The sequence below is a fragment of the Ambystoma mexicanum genome, chromosome 11 (assembly GCF_040938575.1).
Source record: "Ambystoma mexicanum isolate Mex_15411 chromosome 11, UKY_AmexF1_1, whole genome shotgun sequence".
Lineage (NCBI taxonomy): Eukaryota > Metazoa > Chordata > Amphibia > Caudata > Ambystomatidae > Ambystoma > Ambystoma mexicanum.
The window spans coordinates 1,402,791,287-1,402,804,228 of NC_090934.1; positions in this window are offsets into that span (position 1 = coordinate 1,402,791,287).

Consider the following 12,942-nt stretch of genomic DNA (forward strand, 5'->3'; position numbering starts at 1 on the left):
CTACAGTAATTGGCAAGTTGCTGCTGAGCTGGGCTTTTTGACTTCTTAAGAATGGTCCTTACGTCCCAAGCTGTCCATTGAAATAAACAAAACCAGTACATCACCTGTGAGATAGCACAATAAGGTGTCACACAGGTATGTTATTGGCAACCAGTCCTAGAACGGTGCTCCAGGTCACATAAAGTGAGGCAATGTCGGGGAATGATGACAGATTTCCCTCAGGAGTAAGGGAATGTCAGGGAACAATGCCAGATTTCCCTGAGCATTAAGGGAATGTCAGGGAACGATGACAGATTTCCCTGAGGAGTAAGGGAATGTCGGGGAACTATGACAGATTTCCCTGAGCATTAAGGGAATCTCAGGGACCGATGACAGATTTCCCTCAGGAGTAAGGGAATGTCGGGGAACAATGACAGATTTCCCTGAGCATTAAGGGAATGTCAGGGACCGATGACAGATTTCCCTGAGGAGTAAGGGAATGTCGGGGAACTATGACAGATTTCCCTGAGGAGTAAGGGAATGTCTGGGAATGATGACAGATTTCCGTGAGAAGGGAACATCATACCCTTTAAATCCCACTTTCTTTGACCTCTCATGAATGGTGATTTAAGAAACCTGCCATGGTGTGTGTGCGTGCATGTGTGTGTGTTTGGGCTGGTTCGAGATAATTTGTGCGAGTGGGGTAGGAGGTTTGTACAACAAAGGCATTTTAAAAATGCCGTAGTTGCACAACCCTCCTCCCTGCCGGCCAAAACCAGCTCTCCGTCTGAGGTGCTGTGGGGGCCTGGGGACACGGATGGTATTTTTATTACTGGACATCTATGATAGATGTCTAGTAAAGAATACCAAACCTGCCCCCCCCCAGTGCCTTGTATATACACATAATCACCTAGAGAGAGAGAGAGAGAGAGAGAGAGAGAGAGAGAGAGAGAGAGAGAGAGAGAGAGAGAGAGAGAGAGAGAGAGAGAGAGAGAAGAGATTATTTTTTTTTACTAGACATCTAAGATAGATGACCAGTACAAATACCATCCCCGCCTCCTGGACCCCAAGTGCCTGGCATACACACATAACCACATTGATTGTGTGCATATGTGAGGAGCTCGGGACCCAGGAGACAGTCGTGTCATTTCTTTTACTGGGCATCTATGATAGATGTCCAGTAAAAAAAAAACATGCAAAACATATTGGGTAGCTTTGATAATGCAAGCATATTCAGTGGTATTACTCTTAATCTGGCATAACATTTTGTATTGGGCATCTTTGATAAAGCAAGCATGATAAGTGTTATTATGAAGCAAGACTGACATTTGTTATGCAACCAGTCTAGCCATTTCTTACTGAGGCATGACATTTTGTATTGGGCATCTTTGATAAAGCAAGCAGGATCAGTGGTATTATTCTTACTGTGGCATGACATGTTGTAATAGGCATCTTTGGTAAAAAATCCATAAGTGTTATTATGTAGCTAGGTTGGCATTTCAATGCAGCCAGTCTAGTAATTTCTTATTGTGGTATGACATTTTGTATTGGGTATCTTTTAATAAAGCAAGCATGATAAGTGTTATTATGTAGCTCAACTGCCATTTTAGTACAGCCAGTTTGGACATGTTTTCATACTTTGGCATGCATTTGTAATGGTAAAGCCAACTGAAGTATATTCTTACGTGGGGGATGCTGCCATATATTGGTCGAACAAACATGGACATGTTTTCTTCTAGTATCATTAATGGCATTATGCACAACGCAAACATGAGCATGTTCTTATATGGGAATAATAGGGTATAATTGTGCAGTCAGCATGGAAGTGTATGGGCACAGCCAGTGTAAAATGTGTTATGCTGGATAGCTCAGCGGCAACGTGTTCGCCTTGGAAGTAAGACAACACGAAGCAACACAGGTTCGATCCCCGGCTCTGTGCTTAGAAACCTCTGGGTATTTTTGTGTGTTATAAATACACAACTAAGAAAAAAAAACAATTATGTAACTCAAAAACAATTCCTGTAACAGCACCTCAATGCCTGCGGGCTGTGTGAGAGCTTTAAAAATGCAAAAAATAAAATATGTAGTGGGAAAAGGCATCATAAAAATGTGTTGGAGAAATGCTCCTGTGCACTTTTGGTGACTTGCATCTATTGGATGCTCTTCATGAGTTACCCTACAAAACCTAATTGCAAACTGTTTGACTTTGTACCAAATTTTTCTAAAAAAGGTGCTCTAAAATGCACCATTTCCACCCATTATTTAAAAAGATTCCTCGGGGTGATAACCCCCCTGGAACCACCGTTGGGTGGTGCTGGCAACACTTGCTATGCTCGGTCAAGTTTTCTGAAACTGACCGGGTTCGGCCCCAGCCAGCCCCGGTTCACTTAAAGCCTTGTGTGCCCACTGCCACACTAATTAATATGGAGCCACTTTGAAAAATATTTCCAGGGCCACTTTTGGTTCCCAGTGCACCTCTATTGGTTGGCCAAAAATGACAGGTTCAAAAGCAATCCTATTTGCACTTGAACACAGTTGACAAATCGCACTGAGAGAAACCAGCCACATTATTGGATATCATTTCATTAGTTATGGCTGGTTTCTGAGCGTTCAACTTTAGGATTGAAACGATAATCGAACTTAGGTGTTTCACACCTGTGCAGCCATTTTCATTGTTGTGCTTTGGAGTGCATTTCATGTGAGTGAGACCTTGCATCTATGCTCACTGCTTATTTCCACTTGCTTGCTGAGTCCTTACAGTGAGGCAGCCTGATTGATGATGCCCTCACTCCTTGACATGTGGCTTTCTCAGTCTGTCATCATAGTTATTTGACTCATATGCTGCCTAATTTAGCCCCCTGTAATAAGCGGTGTGGCTTTGCCAGTCTGTGTAATCGTACCTATTTGACTCATATGCTGCCTGTTGTAGCCCCCGTAACATGAGGTGTGTCTTTGCCAGTCTGTGTAATCATACCTATTTGACTCATATGCTGCCTGATGTAGCCCCCTGTAACATGAGGTGAGGCTTTGCCAGTCTGTGTAATCGTACATATTTGACTCATATGCTGCCTGGTGTAGCCCTCTGTAACATGAGGTGAGGCTTCGCCAGTCTGTGCAATCGTACCTATTTGACTCATATGCTGCCTGGTGTAGCCCTCTGTAACATGAGGCGTGACTTTGCCAGTCTGTGTAATCGTACATATTTGACTCATATGCTGCCTGGTGTAGCCCTCTGTAACATGAGGTGAGGCTTCGCCAGTCTGTGCAATCGTACCTATTTGACTCATATGCTGCCTGATGTAGCCCCCTGTAACATGAGGCGTGACTTTGCCAGTCTCTGTAATCGTACATATTTGACTCATATGTTGCCTGGTCTAGCCCCCGTTACATGAGGCGTGACTTTGCCAGTCTGTGTAATCGTACATATTTGACTCATATGCTGACACTGTAACATGAGGTGTGGCTTTGCCAGTCTGTGTAATCATAGATATTTGACTCATAGGCTGCCTGGTGTAACCCGCTGTAACATGAGGTGTGGCTTTGCCAGGCTGTGTAATCGTACCTATTTGACTCATATGCTGCCTGATGTAGCCCCCTGTAACATGAGGCGTGACTTTGCCAGTCTGTGTAATCGTACATATTTGACTCATATGCTGCCTGGTGTAGCCCCCTGTAACATGAGGCGTGACTTTGCCAGTCTGTGTAATCGTACATATTTGACTCATATGCTGCCTGGTGAAGCCCTCTGTAACATGAGGCGAGGCTTTACCAGTCTGTGCAATCGTACCTATTTGACTCATATGCTGCCTGATGTAGCCCCCTGTAACATGAGGCGTGACTTCGCCAGTCTGTGTAATCGTACCTATTTGACTCATATGCTGCCTGATGTAGCCCCCTGTAACATGAGGCGTGACTTTGCCAGTCTGTGTAATCGTACATATTTGACTCATATGCTGCCTGGTGTAGCCCTCTGTAACATGAGGTGAGGCTTCGCCAGTCTGTGCAATCGTACCTATTTGACTCATATGCTGCCTAATGTAGCCCCCTGTAACATGAGGCGTGACTTTGCCAGTCTCTGTAATCGTACATATTTGACTCATATGCTGCCTGGTCTAGCCCCCGTTACATGAGGCGTGACTTTGCCAGTCTGTGTAATCGTACATATTTGACTCATATGCTGACACTGTAACATGAGGTGTGGCTTTGCCAGTCTGTGTAATCATACATATTTGACTCATATGCTGCCTGGTGTAACCCGCTGTAACATGAGGTGTGGCTTTGCCAGGCTGTGTAATCGTACCTATTTGACTCATATGCTGCCTGATGTAGCCCCCTTTAACATGAGGTGTGGCTTCGCCAGTTTGTGTAATCGTACCTATTTGACTCATATGCTGCCTGATGTAGCCCCCTGTAACATGAGGCATGGATTTGCCAGTCTGTATAATCATACCTATTTGACTCATATGCTGCCTGGTGGAGCCCCCTGTAACATGAGGCGTGCCTTTGCCAGTCTGTGTAATCGTACATATTTGACTCATATGCTGCCTAGTGTAGCCCCCTGTAACATGAGGTGTGCCTTCGCTGGTCTGTGTAATCGTACCTATTTGACCCATATATTGCCTGTTGTAGCCCACGTAACATGACGCGTGATTTTGCCAGTCTGTGTAATCGTAACTATTTGACCCATATATTGCCTGTAGTAGCCCACGTAACATGACGCGTGATTTTGCCAGTCTGTGCAATCGTACCTATTTTGACTCATATGCTGCCTGGTGTAGCCCCCTGTAACATGAGGCGTGACTTTGGCAGTCTGTGTAATCGTACATATTTGACTCATATGCTGCCTAGTGTAGCCCCCTGTAACATGAGGTGTGCCTTCGCTGGTCTGTGTAATCGTACCTATTTGACCCATATATTGCCTGTTGTAGCCCACGTAACATGACGCGTGATTTTGCCAGTCTGTGTAATCGTAACTATTTGACCCATATATTGCCTGTAGTAGCCCACGTAACATGACGCGTGATTTTGCCAGTCTGTGCAATCGTACCTATTTTGACTCATATGCTGCCTGGTGTAGCCCCCTGTAACATGAGGCGTGACTTTGCCAGTCTGTGTAATCGTACATATTTGACTCATATGCTGCCTAGTGTAGCCCCCTGTAACATGAGGTGTGCCTTCGCTGGTCTGTGTAATCGTACCTATTTGACCCATAGATTGCCTGTTGTAGCCCACGTAACATGACGCGTGATTTTGCCAGTCTGTGCAATCGTACCTATTTTGACTCACATGCTGCCTGATGTAGCCCCCTGTAACATGAGGTGAGTTTTTGCACTTCACCAATGTACCATGCACTTTCTGTAACTAGCGCCTAGATGCCTCAGGGCTATGTGCGTTGAAATATATGCAATATATAAATAAATAACACAAATTACCACAAATATGAAGAAGAAAACGAAGGATAAATGGACCGGATATGCGCGTGCACCTGCAGTCGAGGACACCGCAAAGCGCACAGAAGAGTGCGCACGCCACCCCCCATGTTATGAATATGTTCCGAGAAGAAAGCTTACAGTACACTTTGTTGCACACACTGGCCGATGACAAGACAACAGAAGGAGGTTCAGAAGCAGGAAGGACGGAGGCCTGCTTGGACCATTCTTTGCCCGGAAGAAGACTCATTTGCCATTCAGTATTCAACGGGGCACGACGTTCCTCACAAAAAGGACCCGTCTGTGTAAATATTTGTGTGGTGCAGCTTTTGTGGTCGCCCTTGTACTGTCCCGTGGAGCCCATTTCTGCTGCGTTACAAGAGCTATCTGTCAGCGCTCCAGAGCCCAAACAAAGCGGCCTCTCCCGGCCTCACCCACTGCGCTTCCGCGCCTTTCATCTCGGTGCGCTCATCCTTTCCAGGCGCGCTCTCCCAGGCGCCGAGCTAACGGACCCCGGGCTATCCCAGAGAACAGGACGCGAACGCCGACATCTGTTGGCCCTCTTGTGTTTTTTTTGTGTCCTTTTAGAAGGCTCCCTGCTGTCCATCTGGCAGGCCGCTGGACTATCGCTTACAGCACTGTGTTCCTAGCAGAGGGCCTCGTTTATATAGTGAAAGAAATTCAGGGAAACTTGCATAACATCGCAAGAAAAAAAATGATGCCTGAGACGTTTAGCAAACAAGATGCACCTCACTGATGAGGCCCAACAAGGCCGAAACATGTCTGGGGTTGCTTGTGTTTCAGTGCGGAGGGGACCTGGCCTAGCTGGTCGGGCTGCTCCCATTGGTGGCAGTACCTGACTGATTTGCATATGGCTGGACCGCTTTTGAAATGGCACAGACAGGCTAAAAATGCTGGTGTGGAAGGTTCCCAGAGCATAGCCAGTGGTTCAAATGTATTCAAAACCTTCCACCCATCACTTTTTTGCTAACATGGTAAGGCCCATGTCTCAGGGCTATGTTTTCAGTACTTTCTAGGTAGGATAGGTCAGCGGTTGGTTGTCGAGCACTGTGAGGACTGTGTGGCATAGGTTAAGTGCAGTGCTAGATTTGGAAATAAATTTACTCTGAGATTGCACCTCCTGTGGAGGGAGGAGGGCTAGTATGCTTGTAAAAAATTATGGAAAAGATAATGCTAAAATAATGACTTGAAACATGCACAGATCACATAATAAACCAACCTGAAAAAATAAAAATGGTTAAAGCAACATACTGAGCAAATAATTATGATGATAGCTTTATTCTTTGCAACCTGAATGAAAACCTCCAATTTCTAACAAATAAATGGGAACCTAAAAAATGTGCCTCTGTTTTAAACTGTACTAGGAAACTGAAAGAAAAACAGTAAAAATGTTTAAAAAAACAAATGGTACGATTATCTATTTCTAGACATTGTTTCACACAGCATGGCTGTCAATGTACCCCTCCCCGTTCTAATCACCCAGCATTCGCACCGCTTAAGGGACAATAGCCACATCCTCTTAACCCACTCACTGCTGTTTCTGCAGCCATCTAACGTTAATTGCACTTTGGCATGCTTAAATGTAAAACACACAAAAGAGACACCGGAATAGAGCTCTGGTTAGCTTGGAAGTCTGAGCGCTGGGAATAACTGATTACTGTGGGTGCTGTATACGGTGGCTCAGCAGGCGAATCAGTTGTCCCTAAAGAATCTCATTTTTGGTGGAGTCCGAATATGAAGGAATCTCTGACATTGGTTGGGTTTGCAGTGTATTTCCTCTCAATGGCCCTCATTACGACCCTGGCGGAAATTGCGGTGCTAAATGCACCGCGGAGCACGGCGGAAAGCTGCCGATAGCGCCATGGGGGTTGGCGGATTTTCCGCCCCATGCCGACCTTGGCGGGGCGGTAAATCCCCATCCCCCATTTTACCCTTCCCCATTCCCATTTTTGCCCCATAGGGTATAATGGGAGTGGGGAAGGCGTTAATTACGCCACCGTAAAATACGGTGGCGTAATTAACAACAAGGTCCCGTAGCGCCATGGATTTCTCCGCCCGGAAAAACCAGGCGGAGAAAGGCTCCATGGCGCTACGGGAACTCGTAGTAGGGCGGACGGGTCCGCCGCGAATAACGCTGGCGTAAACCCACTCCGCCAGGGTCGTAATGAGGGCCAATGTCTCCGACATCGCTAAATCACATTTCTGGGCAGTGGCAGAGCCCAGCGGCAGCCACATAGTGACAATTATGTGTAGGTGCCTTTAGCCTGATACTTGCAGTACAACAAAGTATGCAATTAACTCCTCCCTCGTTTAGAACCAGCGACATTTCTAAGCACTGTACAAGGAAACAAAAGTTATAAACATAAATAAAAGAAAACCAGAAAAAGAGAAGTATCAAATAAAAATGCAACAGCAAAAAAGTTGAAGTAAAAGAAGATATTTAAACAAGGAATAACATCTGAAAGACATAAAGGGCTTGACAAAATACACACTAGGGGATACAACTCCTCTGTCAACAGTAAACACAAAGAGCCACTGCCACCTGTGTATATAGATATTAGCCCTTGAGGATTTGTGAACTAGCAACAATTTAGTCCCAAGTGGATTCCCAGAGGTAAGCATTTCCATATGTGCCGAGAAGAGCGTTCAGTCCCGCGACTCATAGGATTGTGTTGCTACCTTAGAGCCATCGGATCTCTGACACATATCTGCCTGTTGCGCCGGTTCTTTAGCGGCAAGGGCCTCGGGCAGCAAATTTTTGAAAATATTCAAGAGGTCAAAAATGTTCTCCTTTGTATGTTGAAAAGATCTTCGGATGACGCTCCAACGCCTCTATGGGGGGGTAGAGACACAGCAACCATGATCTGCTGCCCCATAACCATTCCCTAGGCAGTGGCGGAGCCAGGGAAGGGGCAAGGGGGGCGGCTGACACCCCCCCTCCACCCTGGGGCCCAGTGCACCCCGCAGCTTCCCGCTGCCGCCCTATTGACCGCACACCCTGGCACCAGAAGCTGCCTCCACTACTGGCCAGAGACACCCTCTTGGACAGAAAGTGGGGGACGGGCAGTATAGAGGGTATTGGAGTGGAGCATGTGCACTTCAAAGTCCCTTCTGCCAAGAAGGAAGCCTCTTTTTTATGGCAGGGCAACATCAGCATCTTTTGAGAAGCATGTGGCCTTTGGACAGCAGCTTGTCAGGTGATGCAGTTGAGGGGTTCTCTTGCACTAAGGGGACCAACCTTCCCAAAGGCTTGGTATCAGACTCGAGCCATACCCCAAGAAATAAAGTGCTGATTAGGACACGACCTGTCTTTCTGAAAGCATGTTGTCCCTCTGCCCGGTGGTGTGGTTGGCATGCAGGGCTGTTGGCCTTGTGGTTGGCCGCCACACCCAGTGCTGACCAAGAATGAATGATTTATGATCACACAGAAGGTGACAGAGCGGTTACGGAATTGGTGTTCCCTCCTGGACAACATCTACATGACCCCCCATCCACTCTCTTTCCTGCATGCCAACCCACCCTATTAAGGCGGGAGACGGCCCAATTATTTAGATAAAAACATTGCTATTTTTCATAGATTTTACTTTCTCCCTCCTAAAATATCATTCAACCTAACACAGGTCAATGGGCACTTTCAATCCACCCCTTTTCTGTTTTGAAATCTCCCACATTTGTGATCTAAAATGGTAGCATCTGTGCTCATTGTTTGCAAGTTGCTTGGTGTCTCTGGGGGGAGGTCCGGGGCAATTGCCTCACCTCTATTACTGGTGCTTCTCCAGTCGGCATTCTTAGTTTCACAGGTCAATTGTTGTCTTGAGATGGTGCTTTCTTGTGACCTTAAAATGACTCAACAGGAATAGACTGGCCAATGTTAGCATTGGGTGGGAGTCCTAAAATCTTTGCAGGTTTCCCACACGCTGTGGCAACATGACTACTCCTCTGCAGAAGTGCATGGGCGACTAGTGGCTGAAGCGCCTACTCAGCCCCCACACTACTACTAAACTAGCCGTGATCCCAATCTTAAAGGTTAAGCAGGCCAGCCACACAGGAGTACCTCCTTTACCTGTTTTGGCAAGGGTGACCAAGGGACGGCTATATACTCTTCAGGATTGGTGTGAACCAGTATGGAAGCGGCCGAACCAACAACTGCACTGGGATAACAAAATCAAAGAATGTCCAACATAAGGTCTATACAAATAGTATCTTTAAATAAATTAATAAACTAAAAAAAATGCATACAACCAATGAAAACACTACTGGCCTACCCCTGTAAGGAAAAATACAGAGAAGGTAGACTTTAAAGTAAATGGTATTCTAGGTTGGTAGACAGGGGTGCTCAGGCCAATGAATATGTGTATCAAAAGGTATAAAAAAAGGGGGCTTAAAAGTCACTGTGGTCCTGTAAGGCTGTAAGGCAGACGGGGGGGAGGGGCCAGGTATCTAGTTCCAACGATGCAGTTCTGATTGACAGCAGTGACAGCGTGTGGGTTGGAGACACTGGGGACGGCATGCAATGTCAGGTCAGCAGCGCTGGAAGACATTGTGGCATCGGGTGCAGAGAAGCAGAGACTGGCCCGCAGTGGCGGCACGTTCGGCTGGCTCAACACGGCGTCAGGGCGCTATAGCAGCTATGGCATGGGGCTCACAGAGAAACTGGTAACCACATAGGCATGTTGAGTTGGGGATGCTAGAAGACTCGGCAGGCCTCAGATGCAGAGGTCGGCAGAGCATCAGCGTCGAGCAAAACTTGAAGATGCAGAGGCGGTCGAGTGTCAAGGTTGAAGTTGACTCCGGCAATTCCCTTGGAGTAGCTTGGACAGCATTGAAGATGCACAAACTGGCGACAAGACAGTTCGGAGAGACACAGGTTTCTTCTTTGATTCTGTGGCAGCTGAGTTCTTTCTTCTGCCTTTCCTAAACAGGAATGTTTTTAGAGCACCTTTGCAGGGTCCTGTTACCTCCAATTAGCCCAATCCTGTCTACCAGTGTCACAGTTGCAGTAGGCCCTATCCATCCAGCTGGTGTTTCCAAAGTAGGCCCTTCAGATGTTTAAGGAGAAGAGCTTTGATGTTGCTTGATTAATTGATGCTCTCTGTCTTCACCTCTCTGGCAGAGGACTTTGGAGAAGACTGTACCCCCGACGGAGGTCTTGGGGAACCTTATACATTCAGACTCCAAAGATGAATCAACTAAGTGGGGAGCGCCCCCACTTATCCAGGTAAAATGCTACAGCGAATTTGCCCACAGCAAGCCTGTTGGTGTGGGTCCAATCCTGGCTCCTTTAACTACTGTTCTTTGCCTGCTCCTGTTATACCCAGAGTGCCTTGTCTGCAGGAAGTGGGGAGGAAGGACACAATGTTTGGGAGTCCTAGCAAAACTGATACGGTTAGACCCTTCCGTGGTCTGAATTCTCCTCTGGGCTACTCTAACTCTGCCCCTTTCATCCGTGTGCCTACTTCAAAAGGACCCTAGTAATCAGCACTCTTGTGTAAGACAGCCATTGTCATGACAGGTATCAAGGGGACCAAAGAGAAGCTTCTTGATTTGGACCAAACATGGTTGTTGTGGGTACACCTAGGGCAGATGGCTAATACACACCTGACTGTGTCATGTATGAGTCACTGACCCCAAAACTGACAATGGCATGACATCCACTGCTTGCAACTGTATAAGTGTGAAATCTCAGTAGCCACCACGTCAAAACCAGCAATGGCTTCTATTTAGGGATGAACACGGCCACTATACTGTTTAATCAAGGGGTGAAGACGTGAAAAATAGCAACTCTGCTTGTTGGAACTGTGTATCAGCAGCTGTATTCAGGAATGCTTATCTGACCTTTGAACCCGACATGCTACCATCTCAGGGCAGCTGCAGGGAATGCCAGCAATGGTCTCACCAAAGTACAGTTGCACATTTTGGGATGGGTCATTGTGAAAGTGGGTCTGATTAGCAGACCTCGCTTCCAGAACCAAAATTACCAACATAACTGTATTATTAAAAATCAAAAGCGCTCAGGTTACCTCACCTTCACCAGATGGCATTCCATCAGAGTGGCACTTTGGTTTTTCCTAGATGTGCCCCTTGCATCCTTGCAGTAATATCAAAAAAACAAGTACATTTCCGAAAGTTAACCCTTTTCCTTAATATCAAGTGACCAGTTGACGTCCCGTAATATATGTTTATTTTTCTGAGGTCATGCAGACATATCCACTCTTTCATGCCCCTTGCTTTCAGTAGTTTATCCCTCGATATAAGTTCTTAGGATATCCTTGATGTATTCAGCTGTTTAATTAAAATGCAATGCAATGTGCAAGGGGTGAAGGATTAATATGATCAGAGCGGAACCACAGCCGTACAGAGAGTGCAGAAATAGTGCAGGGATTATTGAAGAGAGCGCTGAGTGTACTGTTAGAGTGCAGCAGCACGAGTGGACGTGAAATGAGTGGAAAGCAAGAACAGCGTTAAGACTAGTGTACGGGGTTATTTATTTATTTATGTATGCATTCATTAAGCACACTAAGCCTGGGGCATCATAGCGCTGGTCACAGGTTAACTGGTCACGTGGAAAGGTACAAGGAGTGCAAACATCCAAGTTTCATCAGCACGAGGCGGACTTGCACAATGGCCGCCATCTTGGCTTCTCTCTTCGTTGAAGGCAATGCCCTTACCAGTTAGTAGTGTGTTGTATCTAGCTATACCTGCACCTGTTGCATAAGAAGGCAATGCTTAGTCTGATTGAGTGCAGAGTTGAGAAAATGTTGTCCTATGAGTGTGTTCTATGGTTGTCAGTTGAGAGGATGTGATCACTGAGAGAGGATGCCGGGGGATGTCATCTGTCCCCTATACTTACCTGATTAATGTGCCTGACTTGATGTACCAGGAGCAGAGTAAAGAAGTCGCTTACTCTCACCAAGATGTCAGAGTCATTATTGGCCGGGGACCCAACTTAACATAGTGCTTCTCTGGAGACCAGCTTAGTGCATTTGGAAGATTCCGTGCATCCTCGTTCTGCACCCTCACAGTTGCAGGATATTTCGCATAGGCACTTTTTGTTCACAATAACGTGAAATGGTGTTGTGGCAGTCAGCCCAACCAATAACCTGATGAAGATGAGGGAGGGCGGAGATTCGTAAAGACTCATCTTTTTGGAAAACAACGTTGGCAAAGGGTTAGAGTGGAACTGCCTAATCTCCACATCATTGTTCTTGTTGGACGCACTCTGGACTTATCAACATACCATTGCTTTTTTCTTCACACTTGGATTTTCCCCTTTTCACTCTTATGTGTATTCATTCACATGCAAAAAACAAGGGGAGGGGGTGGGGGGGCGTCCTGGGAGTCCTGCTGCCGAACATTAGTCCCGGTTACAAGAAACTTACTCAGAGACCCCCCTTGTTTTTTGGCATATTTAAGTAACTTTGGATCTCACCCTAAGTTACTAGGGGAATCCAGATGTGGACCCCTTGCACACTGTTCTTAGAGAAGCACAGCTCCACCCTACTGATGAGGTCCA